Source organism: Pecten maximus, chromosome 5 (assembly GCF_902652985.1).
Source record: "Pecten maximus chromosome 5, xPecMax1.1, whole genome shotgun sequence".
NCBI classification, from domain to species: Eukaryota; Metazoa; Mollusca; class Bivalvia; order Pectinida; family Pectinidae; genus Pecten; species Pecten maximus.
This window is the reverse complement of record NC_047019.1, coordinates 29,646,678-29,664,866: the sequence shown is the minus strand read 5'-3', so window position 1 is coordinate 29,664,866 and position 18,189 is coordinate 29,646,678. Positions and strand designations below refer to the sequence as shown.

Below are 18,189 nucleotides of genomic sequence, written 5' to 3'. Positions count from 1 at the left end.
TACGAAGGTATATTGGCAATCAATATGATTAAAAAGTGTTGACTTCATCTTTGTCATTTGTCTCATGTCTCATGTCTCGAAAAGTCATTTTAATTGCATCAAAGTATTAACTGTGGATATTTATATGAAATGACGCAAATATGAAACTTCATACTTAGGTTGTATCGGGAATGAAACATTTTGAACAGGTTGATAGTGCTTTATAGGACAGTAGTACGTGAATACTTTATCAAGATCGTGTGAAAACGCCAGACTTGACTCTCCCAATGACAGTATAAAAACGTACACAGGCTGTCAGATTCTCACTCGCCGCCAATACCGACAGCAAACATGAGGACCCTTATAGTGATCGCCGTGCTCTCGTTGTGTGCATGTAAGTAAACCACACTATTCCAATTGGGTACCAAAGGGCTATATTCTTTACTACGAATAGGATACGGGAGGGTGTATGTTCTGTACAAGAGTATTGGGTACGAGATGGTGTATGGTCTATACCTGAGTATTGGGTACGAGATGGTGTATGGTCTATACCTGAGTATTGGGTACGAGATGGTGTATGGTCTATACCTGTGTATTGGGTACGAGATGGTGTATGGTCTATACCTGTGTATTGGGTACGAGATGGTGTATGGTCTATACCTGTGTATTGGGTACGAGATGGTGTATGGTCTGTACCTGTGTATTGGGTACGAGATGGTGTATGGTCTATACCTGAGTATTAGGTACGAGATGGTTTATGGTCTATACCTCAGTATTGGGTACGAGATGGTGTATGGTCTGTACCTGAGTATTGGGTACGAGATGATGTATGGTCTATACCTGTGTATTGGGTACGAGATGGTGTATGGTCTATACCTGTGTATCGGGTACGAGATGGTGTATGGTCTATACCTTGGTATTGGGTACGAGATGGTGTATGGTCTATACCTGTGTATGTGGTACGAGATGGTGTATGGTCTATACCTGTGTATGTGGTACGAGATGGTGTATGGTCTATACAACAGTATTGGGTACGAGATGGTGTATGGTCTATACCTGTGTATCGGGTACGAGATGGTGTATGGTCTATACCTGTGTATAGGGTACGAGATGGTGTATGGTCTATACCTGAGTATTGGGTACGAGATGGTTTATGGTCTATACCTGTGTATTGGGTACGAAATGGTGTATGTTCTAAACCTGTGTATTGGGTACGAGATGGTGTATGGTCTATCCCTGAGTATTGGGTACGAGATGGTGTATGGTCTATACCTGAGTATTGGGTATGAGTTGGTGTATGGTCTATACCTGAGTAATTAGGACGAGATGGCGTATGTTATATACCTTAAAATGAGGACGAGATGGTGTATGTTCCTATAATCCATGTTTCACTAATATATACTAATACATTCAGTGTTTGTTAATATTTGAAGGCCTATGCGTATCTGAGTCCTGTAAAGCGGCCTCCGACTGTACTAACACTCATTGTCATCACGCCACTTTGAGCTGTACCCATGGAGACTGCATATGTACCAGCTCTTCAACACACACTGGGCATTGTAAGTGATCAATATATACAGGGCGTTAAATGTGATTTTTATTAAGGTACATATGTACATTTACATTTCACTTGAAACATGTCAAGTGTAGAAAATGTATATTCGGCATAATAAAAATAAATAAAGACGGAAGCAGTTTAATTCATGTGCCAAATCTCTGTAAAATTAAGAGTATTGGAAAAACTGATAATTGAACTAAAATGTTGCCTGAAAATTATTTTATGATTATTTCAAACTTGTCCTAACTGGAAGAAAATGCTTCAAAGATTGTCAATATATATTTCCTTCGTAACTGTCAGCTTGAGATCTACAAAGTAAAATGTTGAACGTGAGTTACATACAAGAGCGACAGTCATTCACATTTAGTCTTTGCCGCCAACTCGAGTATGTGATATCAATAATATAAGGCTGTTGCAACAACTCACAAGAGATTTAGTCAGACCGGCTAGCATGGGTATTCCCGGGCGGGTTAGCGACTCCTTTGGAAATCATCGAGAAAATGAAGCCATCCATTGTTTCCAGAGAGAAACTCTACATAGAACATTCCTCACCTGTGTTGTAGCATACCTCAACTGTGTTCTAACATACTTCACCTGTGTTCTAACATACCTCATCTGTGTCCTAACATACCTCATCTGTGTCCTAACACACCTCACCTGTGTTCTAACATACATCACCTGTGTTCTAACATGCCTCACCTGTGTTCTAACATGCCTCATCTGTGGTCTAACATGCCTCACCTGTGTACTAACTTACCTCACCAGTGTTCTAGCATGCCTCACCTGTGTTCTAACATGCCTCACCTGTGTTCTAACATGCCTCACCTGTGGTCTAACATACCTCACCCGTGTTCTCAATTCAATTCAATTCAATTCAATTTATTTCTCTTTAACCATACATAACAGTACAGAGAAAACATATTTACACAATACAAAAGTTATATACAGTTGTTCAGCCAGTGTATAAAGTATGCACACGCAGACTGTATCAATTAGTTTATCAAAACATCTGATATTTAACCATATCGTTACGCATGATACCATTTTATATAAAAAAAAAAAAAAAAAAAAAAAAGATCAAGTCAAGATGAACATGATGTGTAACATCATGCTATGGAGGACACATTGCTAAAGATAATACTAATGAATTTACAGAGTTTTTTCAATGTATTTACGTGGTTTGAGTTCATAAGATCTCTAAATTTTAATATGTTCGGCCTTGTATAATAATATTTATTTAGATATAATTTTCTATGCGCAGCTAATGACTGGCATTCTAGCAGATAATGGAATTCATCTCCTATTTGTTGACTATTACAAAAAGTACATATTCTTTCGTGGCGTTCAATATTATTCCACCTTCCAGTTTCAATAATCAGTCTATGATTTGTAGTTCTGAACTTACAAAAAGTATTTCTTTCTTTATCTGTAAGAACGTCTAGATAGCATTCAAAACCAAATTTGTTTTTAAAAATTCTGTAACAACCAGACTTAGAAGAATTAAATACATCATTATCCCACTGCTGTATAAACTGATCATGGAGTGTTTGTTTTACATATGACTTTATCCAAGAAGTATCTAATTCCTGGATATACTGGATATTCCACACATAGCTAATACCACATTCATCTAATAATTGTTGTATATAACGTATATAGGGAACATTATTATTACGGTATTGGTTTAGACATAACAGTTTATAAGTTATTACATTTAGTTTGTTTTCTTTTGAATTAATCAATTGAGACCAATAGGTCAACATTCTCGTCTTAACTGAGATATTCAAAGGATAAGCTCCAAGTTCACCATAAACCATAGACGTTGGTGTACTTCGTTTGACCCCTAATAATAACTTACAAAACTGTTGCAACAACTCACAAGAGATTTAGTCAGACCGGCTAGCATGGGTATTCCCGGGCGGGTTAGCGACTCCTTTGGAAATCATCGAGAAAATGAAGCCATCCATTGTTTCCAGAGAGAAACTCTACATAGAACATTCCTCACCTGTGTTGTAGCATACCTCAACTGTGTTCTAACATACTTCACCTGTGTTCTAACATACCTCATCTGTGTCCTAACATACCTCATCTGTGTCCTAACACACCTCACCTGTGTTCTAACATACATCACCTGTGTTCTAACATGCCTCACCTGTGTTCTAACATGCCTCATCTGTGGTCTAACATGCCTCACCTGTGTACTAACTTACCTCACCAGTGTTCTAGCATGCCTCACCTGTGTTCTAACATGCCTCACCTGTGTTCTAACATGCCTCACCTGTGGTCTAACATACCTCACCCGTGTTCTAACATACCTCACCTGTGTTCTAACATGCCTCACCTGTATTCTAACATACCCACCTGTGTTCTAACATACCTCACCTGTGTTCTAACATGCCTTACCTGTGTTCTAACATACCTCACCTGTGCTCTAACATACACCACCTGTGTTCTAACTTACCTCCCGTATGTTCGACATGTTAATCACTTCAGTAAATTTAACTTTCTTGTACTTTAAACGTTTTTTTTTTTTTTTTTTTTTTTTAAGAAAGATAATTGTTAAACGGTGTTATTGATAATTTGTTGAACATGTTTCTGATAAAATAACTCATCAAGATAAATGAAAATGTATTCATGAAAAATTACATGCATAAAGTTGTATAAAGGTCTTTTTTACCTTAGCAATAATGCATTTGGGACGCCATAGTTTCTCTACCTGTACCAAGATTCTACTATGATGGTGTGCCAAAGAAACCTCAGATAGAGGAGCGATTCAAGAATGTCCAACCTGATGCTCAGCCGAGGGCAGGACATTCAGTAATCTCACCTCGAGCACCAAGACTACATTGTTATATCCGCAACATTGTTCTAGTTAAACTTTAGTTATATATGTGTATGTCTTATTTGTTAGCATGCCAAGACCGAGACGACTGTCCCTCCTGTTCTGGCCGACGCCCACACTGCGTCGACGGAGGATGTCATTGTTTCGTTATTGGTTAAGAGTAAGTAAATATTATATATATATACAATGTATCTGGGTACCGTTTCACAAAAGCTTCGTAACTTCGAAAATATTAACCAAAAGTTTTACGCAAAACTTACGAAATTCGTAAGTTATTTTCCCAAAAGTGGTTGTAACTTTTTCATGTCTTACAACAAAATCGTATATTTTCCTGATAAAAATATACTGCCCTCTAACGTGATGATTAAAATAGCTAATGATACTGTTGTTGTGAAAAGCTGTACTTAGGTCCATGACCCGTGCCCCGTACACAGACAATTAACTTTATTCTGTTTTATCCAACCAATCGTATTATTGAAAGAACATCCACTTGTTTGTAATATTCCAATCGGATATTGTTTATCATGCTGTTAAAGAAACAGTAATAACACATTGTTCACGGATTTTGCTCACTGCACACCGACGCAATGATCAAGTTCATTCTCTGAATATGTGTACAATTAGCTGCATGGCCATGAGTATTTTGCCTATATCACTCTTCGACATTCAAAACTTGGCTTCTATCTCGAAACAATCACTCACAAGGCATAGCCAGTCTCTTTTGATAGTTTGCAATTTAGTACAAAGTCGTTTTCTGTTCAAACATGTAGATTGCTAACAATGTTGAACTGTTTTCGTAAGTTACGACAGGCCGAATTTAGCCGTAAAGTAACAGCTTTAAAGGAAGTTACGAAGTTTTGTGAAACGCTTAATAGTTAAGAAAATTCGTAACTTAAGCCCGAAGCTTTGTGAAACGGTACCCAAATCAGAGTTAGTCAACGTTATACATTTGTATATATCGAGCTGCGGTGAAACATTCAATATATCGAGCTGCGGTGAAACATTCAATATATCGAGTTGCGGTGAAACATTCAATATATCGAGTTGCGGTGAAACATTCAATATATCGAATTGGGGTGAAACATTCAATATATCGAATTGGGGTGAAACATGTCACTGTTATATATCGGGGTATTGTGAGTCACTGTTATATATCGGGGTATTTTGAGTCACTGTTACATATCGGGTTACAGTGAGTCACTGTTATATATCGGGGTATTGTGAGTCACTGTTATATATCGGGTTACAGTGAGTCACTGTTATATATCCGGGTATTGTGAGTCACTGTTATATATTTACCATTGTATGGCACTGCCACTATATAACCCTACCAATTCAGTTGCGAGTTCACCAGCTTATGAACTGCCAACTGAAAATTTCAAAAAAAAAATCGCACGACAAATAAAAAATCGCAGATGGTAAATATAAGCATTGAACGGCTTTCAGTTGGCATTCATAGTCAATATGAATGCCAACTGGACAGAGGCGCGCTTCATGTTGAATTTGCCTCTGTCCAGTTGGCATTCATATTGACTATGAATGCCAACTGAAAGCCGTTCAATGCTTAAATATCTGTTATATATCGGGGTATTTTGAGTCACTGTTACATATCGGGGTATTGTAAGTCACTGTTATATATCGGGGTATTGTGAGTCACTGTTATATATCGGGTTACAGTGAGTCACTGTTATGTATGGGGGTGTTGTGAGTCATTGTTATATATCGGGGTATTGTGAGTTACTGTTATATATCGGGTTACAGTGAGTCACTGTTATATATCGGGGTATTGTGAGTTACTGTTATATATCGGGTTGTTGTGAGTCACTGTTATACATGTATGTCGGGGTATTGTGAGTCACTGTTATATATCGGGGTGTTGTGAGTCACGGTTGACCTCGTAAGTTGTTTTTAGGGTGAGTCACTGTTATATATCGGGTTAAGGTGAGTCACTGTTGAACTCTTAGGTTGTTGTTTCGATAAATCAGGTAATGATACTTACCATTATATCCTTATTTTTGTTATAACAATGCAATATTCTAATATCGTATATTTTTATTGTTTTAGGTATATGAAGAAATCTTCGTGGTATTAGCGAACTTACAGCTTGTAATACTTAATAAATAAAATACTTCCAGCAGCAAAAACGTGTTTGTATGAATACCAGCTCAGACTTGTGTCAGACTTGTGTTAGATCCCCTTTAGCTTAGTAGTAGGATGTCCCTCTAAAGAGCGAGAGAGTTCACTCGTGTCCCAGCCTACTCCTCCCAATGGCAGGTTCGTGTTGTTGGCCGTTAATATGGGATATGGTTGTCGGAAGCAAATATTTGTAAAAGAGGGAGGGGAGGTATTCAATGTCAGTGCTCTGAGCACCCATGAGTGGCAAGATTTGCTGTGTCGGAATTCCTTAAGGTTTTTATGTAAGGTATTCCGTTTACCTAAACCAAAAGTAGTTTACATTTTAACGAATGCAAGGCATTAGTTTATATCTTAATAGATATAATACGTTTTGTAATACCTAATTCTGAAGTCTTATAATTTCTGTTGAATTTACTAACGCCAGGTGTTAATTGTTGAATGTTGATACACCTGTATAACAGCGTAGTCTATTTACCTACCGAACAGACGGTGATTGTGATGTGGATGTGTAATGGTCAACAACACAGAGATACGGGGCCCGATACATCCACCCTAGGCGTACATGAGTGACCCCATCTTCCCTTGTGGACCACGCCCACACGGCCCGGATCTGTGTGTCGTGTTGATATAGGATCGCCCTTTCTCAATACCACTCCTAGTCAATATTTATATTGTTACAACAAATCTCTGTTTCCGAGCCACGGTACCATTTTCATCCTCTACTTGTACATTTAAGTGTATGATTTAAAAGTTGTGATGTACATATTATGAAAACGTTGAAAGTAAAACAAGAAGGTAGTTATATACCAATGATGCAAGTAAAACTGTTATTTGATTAAGTTGTATATAGAACAGAGATCGAATTGCTCGGTACAATGTAATCACATACTCCCATTTACTCTTGTACCTGATTTGTCATAGTCGTAGATTTCAGACCTAGTATTTGTTTCAGTGGATGTTCAACTAAGTAATTGTTACAGGCGCCGGTCTGATATCCCTGGCCATTTTTACCACATACTAATCCACGGATTCACATTTCTGGAGATATGTGATGACGAAATCGAATACTCAGTCACCGCTAATATGAATATGTGGTAAAAAGACTAGTTTGATCCTCTGATGTACCTCAAACGAATCGCCGTTAAATTGACTGGCCTTCAACTTTGTTTTCTGCCCTCTGTGATACTTAGATCTGGGTTTGCGACAATATGTTGGCGGTCTCGTTCTGGTGATACCTCTGGTCCTGACGACTATACTCGGTTTTACCTGTTTGTAGCATTTAAAAATTCTTCTGGACGATAAGAAATACTTTAAAATCGTATTATTGTATTTCTCTTTGTTAATATTCATATATTACAGAGACGCACGTGTGCAGAATTATGACTACAATGTCTGCGCATATCGCTCGTGTTTAAAATCCAAAATTAAGATATTACATTCGTTGCTATTTGAAACCCATCATATACGAGTTACTTCCCTTTACTCAGAACAGAGACATATATGTCTCTGCTCAGAACGAGTTGCTTCATGAGATCGACATCGACAAATATATCGATTATGTGGCGCAATCATTTCAGATAGATAGGAAATATATCCAAACGGTAAAAAAAGATATTTTGCAGTTGTAAAAATAGACCGTCTTCACGAACGGAATACCGACATGGGCGATTTCTCTTGTTGACGCAGACAATTTATTCGAGTCTAGGTATGGCAACCCAACTTTATATTTATTCAATGTGCAACGTCGAACTATATTTTCATTCGAGGATTGAATGTTGCTTTGGTCTATTTCTTGAGTGTTGCCCATGAAATCGACACAATCAACATTCAATCCTGATATTTCAATCAACTCGCATTTTTTTTTTTTTTTTTTTTTTAATAAGTTGAAGAGGTACAATTCTTTAGTTACTAGAACTTGTACAAGTCTAATGATACCTGATATACAAGTCTCTGGCTAAAAGAAAAAGCCCGTATTATTAAGACAAAAATACGACGTATTAAGCAAAAAAAAAAAAAAATCAAAAATGGCATAATTTAATTGAAATATTAAGTTTGTCGTTGAATTTGAAATCTATTTTAAAAACGTTCCGCCATCTGCGCGGAAGAATGCTGACTAGACTATCTTCTCCGGTTGTCTCCCGCTCCGATACGAACTGAACTGATGGAAATTTTATCTATACTTTCAGAATCTTAATGTAGGCCTCCATGAGGCCTATTGTGAAGATCTAAAAGAACAGATTTACTTCCTCCAAAGCCCTGACAATCTCACATGTATGTTATTTAAAGTCCCCATCCCATTGTGCCATTTGAAGGTGACAGAGTGTAGTCACCAAAACTTCCAGCATAGATACATATACTACACTATATATAACTAACCCAAAATAAATGGTTAACATGTTTAAAGGGAGACAACTCTGTAAATGGCGGGAGAACCCTCTCTATATTCCTTCATTAACCTGGACCGTTGTTGATTAAAGTGAACACGACTTGTGAAGCGGCAGCTCCTTTGATGTCTGGCCTCGCCTTCCTACCGGTAAACACCTTTACTTGGCTGGCTTTGATCAACGTTATAGATTATATTGGTCAGAACAAACCAAGTTTTGGGGCGCTTAGTGCCTTGTTTTTGGCTGTAGAACGATGTTTGTATATTTGACTGTTTCCCTTTGATGTTTGGCGGCTTCGTCAGAGCGGGGGACCACAACTCAACGCTGGAGAGTTCCTGGTGCAGGCCAAACATTGCGACCCTCAATTCCAGGCCGATAATCACGCTATTTACTCCACCAATGTATTTACCAACGTTTTGCGGGTCGATCTGTTTTAATCAGCGTTCACTGACATGGCGAAGAAGCGTGAGATTGCCTCCATTATCGGTACCTGTTGTTCTACAGCTAATGGGCGGGTGAATTATCACTATGTACTTACTGTTAAATACCCAAGTTCACTTAAAGTCCTTACTTCATCCACATTTGACCATTTTCTAGAACCAGATATATCCTAGACACTAAAATCATCAAGCTCAATTTTATTTATGATTTTAATATTCTAGAGAAAAGGCGACAATTTACTCTCTTGCCGCCCTTGTTCACATACATCCCCAAAACTGCTGATAATCAAAGATAATCATCTAATGTAAATAAAAACACAAAACAATATCGCAATAAAAAATGTTATATTTTTAATGTTTGCCCCCAAAATAACAGCCATCAAGATAACGTTTTAAATAGTTTACCTGCTACAAGCCAAGTAATATACTATCCAACGACTAAATGATACCACTCCTGGAAACTATAGGATAATAAACCTACAGACTAAGTGATATATTACTCCAACAGACTAAATGATATATTACTTTAACAGACTATGTGATATATAACTCCTACAGACTAAGTGACATATTAATCCTACAGACTAAATGATATATTACTCTGCAGACTAAGTGATATATTACTCATACCGACTAAATGATATATTACTTCAACAGACTGTGATATATTACTTCTACAGCCTAAGTGATATATTACTCCTACAGACTAAGTGATATATTACTTCTACAGACTAAGTGATATATTACTCCTACAGACTAAGTGATATTTTCCTCTGCAGACTAAGTGATATATTACTCATACCGACTAAGTGATATATTACTTCTACAGACTAAGTGATATTTTCCTCTGCAGACTAAGTGATATATTACTCATACCGACTAAGTGATATATTACTTCTACAGACTAAGTGATATATTACTCCTACAGACTAAGTGATATATTACTACTACAGACTAAGTGATATATTACTCCTATAGACTAAGTGATATTTTCCTCTGCAGACTAAGTGATATATTACTCATACCGACTAAGTGATATATTACTCATACCGACTAAGTGATATATTACTTCTACAGACTAAGTGATATATTACTCATACCGACTAAGTGATATATTACTTCTACAGACTAAGTGACATATAACTCAAACAGACTAAGTGATATATTACTCTGCAGACTAAGTGTTATATTACTCCTGCAGACTAAGTGATATATTACTCCTACAGACTAAGTGATATTTTCCTCTGCAGACTAAGTGATATATTACTCATACCGACTAAGTGATATATTACTTCTACAGACTAAGTGATGTATTACTCCTACAGACTAAGTGATATATTACTCCTATAGACTAAGTGATATATTACTCCTACAGACTAAGTGATATATTACTCCTACAGACTAAGTGATATATTACTACTACAGACTAAGTGATATATTACTCATACCGACTAAGTGATATATTACTCATACCGACTAAGTGATATATTACTTCTACAGACTAAGTGATATATTACTCCTACAGACTAAGTGATATATTACTCCTACATACTAAATTATATAAAACTCCAACAGACTAAGTGAAATATTACTCCTACAGACTAAGTGATATATTACTCATACCGACTAAGTGATATATTACTTCTACAGACTAAGTGATATATTACTCCTACAGACTAAGTGATATATTACTCCTACATACTAAATTATATAAAACTCCAACAGACTAAGTGATATATTACTCCTACATACTAAATTATATAAAACTCCAACAGACTAAGTGATATATTACTCCTACAGACTAAGTGATATATTACTACTACAGACTAAGTGAAATATTACTCCTACAGACTAAATTATATATTACTCCTACAGACTAAGTGATATATTACTCCTACAGACTGAGTGATATATTACTCCTACAGACTAAATTATATATTACTCCTACAGACTAAGTGATATATTTCTCCTACAGACTAAATTATATATTACTCCTACATACTAGGTGATATATTGCTCCTTCAGACTAAGTGATATATTGCTTCTACAGACAAATGATTTTACTACCAGACTAAGTGAATATTAATGGCAGACTAATGATATATTAAAAGGCAGAATAAATATATAATCCTACGAAAGAATATTACTCCACTGACTAGTGATTTTTACTTATAGACTAAGGGTAATTACTTCAACAGACTTGTGTATATAACCCTACAGACAATAATTTAAACCACAGATAAAAGATAAATTTCTCGCAATAAGGATATTTACTCATACAGATAAGTATATTTTCTTCAAAAATCGTGATATATAAAAACTACAGACAAGTGATATTATAGAAGGATATGTTACTCTGCAGGCTAAATGTTATATTCCCCCAAACTAAGTGATATATTACTACTACAGACAATGTATATTGCTATAGAACTAAGTGATATAGTTTTCCCACGACAATGAAATTTTTCCTACAACTAAATATGTATTACTCCTACAGACTAAGTGACATATTACTCCTACAGACTAAGTGATATATTACTCCTACAGACTAAGTGATATATTACTACTAAAGACTAAGTGATATATTACTCCTACAGACTAAGTGATGTATTACTCCTACAGACTAAGTGATATATTACTCCTACAGACTAAGTGATATATTACTACTACAGACTAAGTGATATATTACTACTACAGACTAATGATATATTGCTACTAGAGACTAAGTGATATATTATTCCTACAGACTTAGTGATATATTACGCCAACAGATTAAGTGAAATATTACTCCTACACACTAATTGATATATTACACCCACAGACTAAGTGATATATTATTCCTACCGACTAAGTGATATATTATTCCTACAGACTAAGTGATATATTACTACTACAGACTAAGTAAAATATTACTCCTACAGACTAAGTGATATATTACTCCAACAGACTAAGTGATATATTACTACTACAGACTAAGTGAAATATTACTCCTACAGACTAAATTATATAAAACTCCAACAGACTAAGTGAAATATTACTCCTATAGACTCAGTGTAATATTACTCCTACAGACTAAGTGATATATAACTCCAACAGACTAAGTGATATATTACTACTACAGACTAAGTGAAATATTACTCCTACATACTAAATTATATAAAACTCCAACAGACTAAGTGAAATATTACTCCTATAGACTCAGTGTAATATTACTCCTACAGACTAAGTGATATATTACTCCAACAGACTAAGTGATATATTACTCCAACAGACTAAGTGATATATTACTCCTACAGACTAAGTGATATATAACTCCTACAGACTAAGTGATATATTACTCCTACAGACTAAGTGATATATTACTCCTACAGACTAAGTGATATATTACACCTACAGACTAAGTGATATATTACACCTACAAACTAAGTGATATATTCCTACTACAGACTAAGTGAAATATTACTACTACAGACTAAGTGATATATTACCCCTACAGACTAAGTGATATAACCTCTTCCGCAGACTAAGTGATATATTACTCCTATAGACTAAGTGATATATTGCTCCTTCAGACTAAGTGATATATTACTCCAACAGACTAAGTGATATATTACTCATACAGACAATGTGATATATTACTCCTACAGACTAATGATATATTACTCCTACAGACTAAATGATATATTACTCATACAGACTAAGTGATATATTACTCATACAGACAATGTGATATATTACTCCTACAGACTAATGATATATTACTCCTACAGACTAAATGATATATTACTCATACAGACTAAGTGATATATAACATCTACAGACTAATGACATATTACTCCTACAGACTAAATGATATATTACTCTGCAGACTAATTGATATATTACTCCTACAGACTAAATGATATATTACTCATACAGACTAAGTGATATATTACTCATACAGACTAAGTGATATATTACTTCAAAGGAATCAGTGATATATTACTCCTACAGACTAAGTGATATATTACTCCTACAGACTAAATGATATATTACTCATACAGACTCAGTGATATATTACTCATACAGACAATGTGATATATTACTCCTACAGACTAATGATATATTACTCCTACAGACTAAATGATATATTACTCATACAGACTAAGTGATATATTACATCTACAGACTAATGACATATTACTCATACAGACTAAATGATATATTACTCTGCAGACTAAGTGATATATTACTCCTACAGACTAAATGATATATTACTCATACAGACTAAGTGATATATTACTCATACAGACAATGTGATATATTACTCCTACAGACTAAATGATATATTACTCCTACAGACTAAATGATATATTACTCATACAGACTAAGTGATATATTACATCTACAGACTAATGACATATTACTCCTACAGACTAATTGATATATTGCTCCTACAGACTAAGTGATATATTACTCCTACAGACTAAGTGATATGTTACTCCCACAGACTAAGTGATATATTACTCCTACAGACTAAGTGATATATTACATCTACAGACTAAGTGATATATTACTTCTACAGACTAAGTGATATATTACTCCTACATACTAAGTGATATATAACTTCTATAGACTAAGTGATATATTACTACTACAGACTAAGTGATATATTACTACTACAGACTAAGTGATATATTACATCTACAGACTAAGTGATATATTACTTCTACATACTAAGTGATATATTACTCCTACAGACTAAGTGATATATTGCTCCTACAGACTAAGTGATATATTACTCCTACAGACTAAGTGATATATTACTCAGCAGACTAAGTGATATATTACTACTACAGACAATGTGATATATTACTCATACCGACTAAGTGATATATTGCTACTACAGACTAAGTGATATATTACTCCTACAGACTTAGTGATATATTACTACTACCGACTAAGTGATATATTACTCCTACAGACTAAGTGATATATTACTCAGCAGACTAAGTGATATATTACTACTACAGACTAAGTGATACATTACACCTACAGACTAAGTGATATATTACTCCTACAGACTAAATGATATATTACTCATACAGACTAAGTGATATATTACTCATACAGACAATGTGATATATTACTCCTACAGACTAATGATATATTACTCCTACAGACTAAATGATATATTACTCATACAGACTAAGTGATATATTACATCTACAGACTAATGACATATTACTCCTACAGACTAAATGATATATTACTCTGCAGACTAATTGATATATTACTCATACAGACTAAGTGATATATTACTTCAAAGGAATCAGTGATATATTACTCCAACAGACTAAGTGATATATTACTCCTACAGACTAAATGATATATTACTCATACAGACTAAGTGATATATTACTCATACAGACAATGTGATATATTACTCCTACAGACTAATGATATATTACTCCTACAGACTAAATGATATATTACTCATACAGACTAAGTGATATATTACATCTACAGACTAATGACATATTACTCCTACAGACTAAATGATATATTACACCTACAAACTAAGTGATATATTCCTACTACAGACTAAGTGATATATTACTACTACAGACTAAGTGATATATTACCCCTACAGACTAAGTGATATAACCTCTTCCGCAGACTAAGTGATATATTACTCCTATAGACTAAGTGATATATTGCTCCTTCAGACTAAGTGATATATTACTCCAACAGACTAAGTGATATATTACTCATACAGACAATGTGATATATTACTCCTACAGACTAATGATATATTACTCCTACAGACTAAATGATATATTACTCATACAGACTAAGTGATATATTACTCATACAGACAATGTGATATATTGCTCCTACAGACTAATGATATATTACTCCTACAGACTAAATGATATATTACTCATACAGACTAAGTGATATATTACATCTACAGACTAATGACATATTACTCCTACAGACTAAATGATATATTACTCTGCAGACTAATTGATATATTACTCCTACAGACTAAGTGATGTATTACTCCTACAGACTAAGTGATATATTACTCCTACAGACTAAGTGATATATTACTACTACAGACTAAGTGATATATTACTACTACAGACTAATGATATATTGCTACTAGAGACTAAGTGATATATTATTCCTACAGACTTAGTGATATATTACGCCAACAGATTAAGTGAAATATTACTCCTACACACTAATTGATATATTACACCCACAGACTAAGTGATATATTATTCCTACCGACTAAGTGATATATTATTCCTACAGACTAAGTGATATATTACTCCTATAGACTCAGTGTAATATTACTCCTACAGACTAAGTGATATATTACTCCAACAGACTAAGTGATATATTACTCCAACAGACTAAGTGATATATTACTCCTACAGACTAAGTGATATATTAACTCTACAGACTAAGTGATATATTACTCCTACAGACTAATGATTATTACACCTACAGACTAAGTGATATATTACTCCTACAGACTAAGTGATATATACATCCTACAGACTAAGTGATATATTACTACTACAGACTAAAGTGAATATATTACTCTAGCAGACTATGTGAGATATTACTACTACAGACTAAGTGATATATTACTCATACAGACTAAGTGATATTACTCAGACAGACTAATGATATATTACTTCTAAAGGAATAAGTGATATATACTCCTACAGACTAAGTGATATATTACTCCTACAGACTAAATGATATATTACTCATACAGACTAAGTGATATATTACTCATACAGACAATGTGATATATTACTCCTACGAACTAATGAGTATATTACGCCTACAGACTAAATGGATATATTACTCATACAGACTAAGTGGATATATTACATCTACAGACTATGACATATTACTCCTACAAGACTAAATTGATATAATTACTCCTGCAGACTAATTGATATATTACTAATACAGACTAAGTGATATATTACTTCAAAGGAATCAGTGATATAGTACTCCAACAGACTAAGTGATATATTTCTCCCACAGACTAAAAGATATTTACTCATACGACATGTTATTTTCATACAGACAATTATATATTACTCTAAGATAAAGAAATCTCCACAGACTAAATATTATTTCTATAAAAAAGGGTTTTAAATTTAAAATTTAAAACTAATGACATATTACCCTACAGACTAAAAGAAAATTACACCCAAAACTAAGTGATATATTCCAATACAGAAAAGTGATATATTACTATACAGATAGGATATTTACCCCACAAAAAAAAGGGTATAACCCCTTTTCCCCAGATAAGTGATATTATCCTAAGAAATTAAATTTTTCCCTTCAACTAGTGATTTTACTCCAACAGCTAAGTGATATATTAATAAAAAGTATATATTACCCTACAACAATGTATTTATCCCAAGACTAAAAGATATATATCATACAGATAAGTATATATATTCGACATGGATATTTGCTCCACAGACTAAGATTTTACTCCACAGATAAAGATAATTACTCATACAGACTAAGTGATTATATTACATCTACAGACTAATGACATAATACTCCTACAGCACTAAATGATATATTTACTCTGCAGACTAATGTGAATATTATCTACAGGACAAGTGATGTATTACTCCTACAGACTAAGTGATATATTACTCTACCAGGATAATTGATATATTACTACACAGAACAAGTGATATATTGCTACTACAGACTAATGATATCTGCTACTAGAGGACTAAGTGATATATTATTCCTACAGACCTAGTGAGATTACGCCAACAGATTACGTGAAATATTACTCCTACACAACTTATTGATATATTACACCACAGACTAAGATATATTATCCTCCGACTAAGTGATATATTATTCCACAGAACTAAGTGATATATTATCCTATAGACTCAGGTAATATACTCCTCAGACTAAGTGTATATTTACTCCAACAGACTAAGTGATATATTACTTCCAACAGACTACCGTGATATAATTACTCCTACAGACTAAGTGATATATTAACTCCTACAGACTAAGTGATATATACTCCTACAGACTAAGTGATATTACTCTACAGACTAATGTGATCTATTATTACTCTCCTACAGACTAATGATATATTACTCCTGACAGACTAAAGTGATATATTACTCATACAGACTAAGTGATAGATTACATCCTACAGGAACTAAGTGACTATATTACTCCTACAGACTAATGTGATAATTTACTCCTACCGACTAAGTGATATATATTACTCCTACAGACTAATTGATTAATTACGTCCCTACAGGACTAAGTGATATATTACCTCTACAGACTAAGTGACCATATGTACATCCTACAGACTAATTGATATCCATTAGCTTCTTCTACAGACTAAGGATATATACTCCCTACAGATAAGTGATAGTATACTTCCTATAGACTAAGTGATATATTACTCTACAGACTAAGTTGTATATTTACATACTACAGAACTAGTGATATATACATCTACAGACTAAGTGATATATTACTTCCTACATACTAAGTGATAATTAACTACCTACAGACTAAGTGATATATTACTCCTACAGACTAAGTGATATATTACTCATACAGACTAAGTGATATATTACTCATACAGACTAAGTGATATATTACTCCTACAGACTAAGTGATATATTACTCCTACAGACTAAGTGATATATTACTCCTACAGACAGTGATATATTACTCATACAGGCTAAGTGATATATTACTCCTACAGACTAAGTGATATATTACTCCTACAGACTAAGTGATATATTACTTCTACAGACTAAGTGATATATTACT

The 18,189-nt window shown here is 34.2% G+C and overlaps 1 long non-coding RNA gene across 1 annotated transcript; it reads left to right on the top strand.

Annotated features, from left to right (window-relative positions):
• Nucleotides 1-250: 250 nt before the first annotated feature.
• On the top strand, nucleotides 251-6,523 carry LOC117327752. Its single transcript, XR_004532720.1, has 4 exons — nucleotides 251-373; nucleotides 1,413-1,538; nucleotides 4,449-4,539; nucleotides 6,444-6,523. It is a non-coding gene; the product is annotated as an uncharacterized LOC117327752 (long non-coding RNA).
• Nucleotides 6,524-18,189: the final 11,666 nt, after the last annotated feature.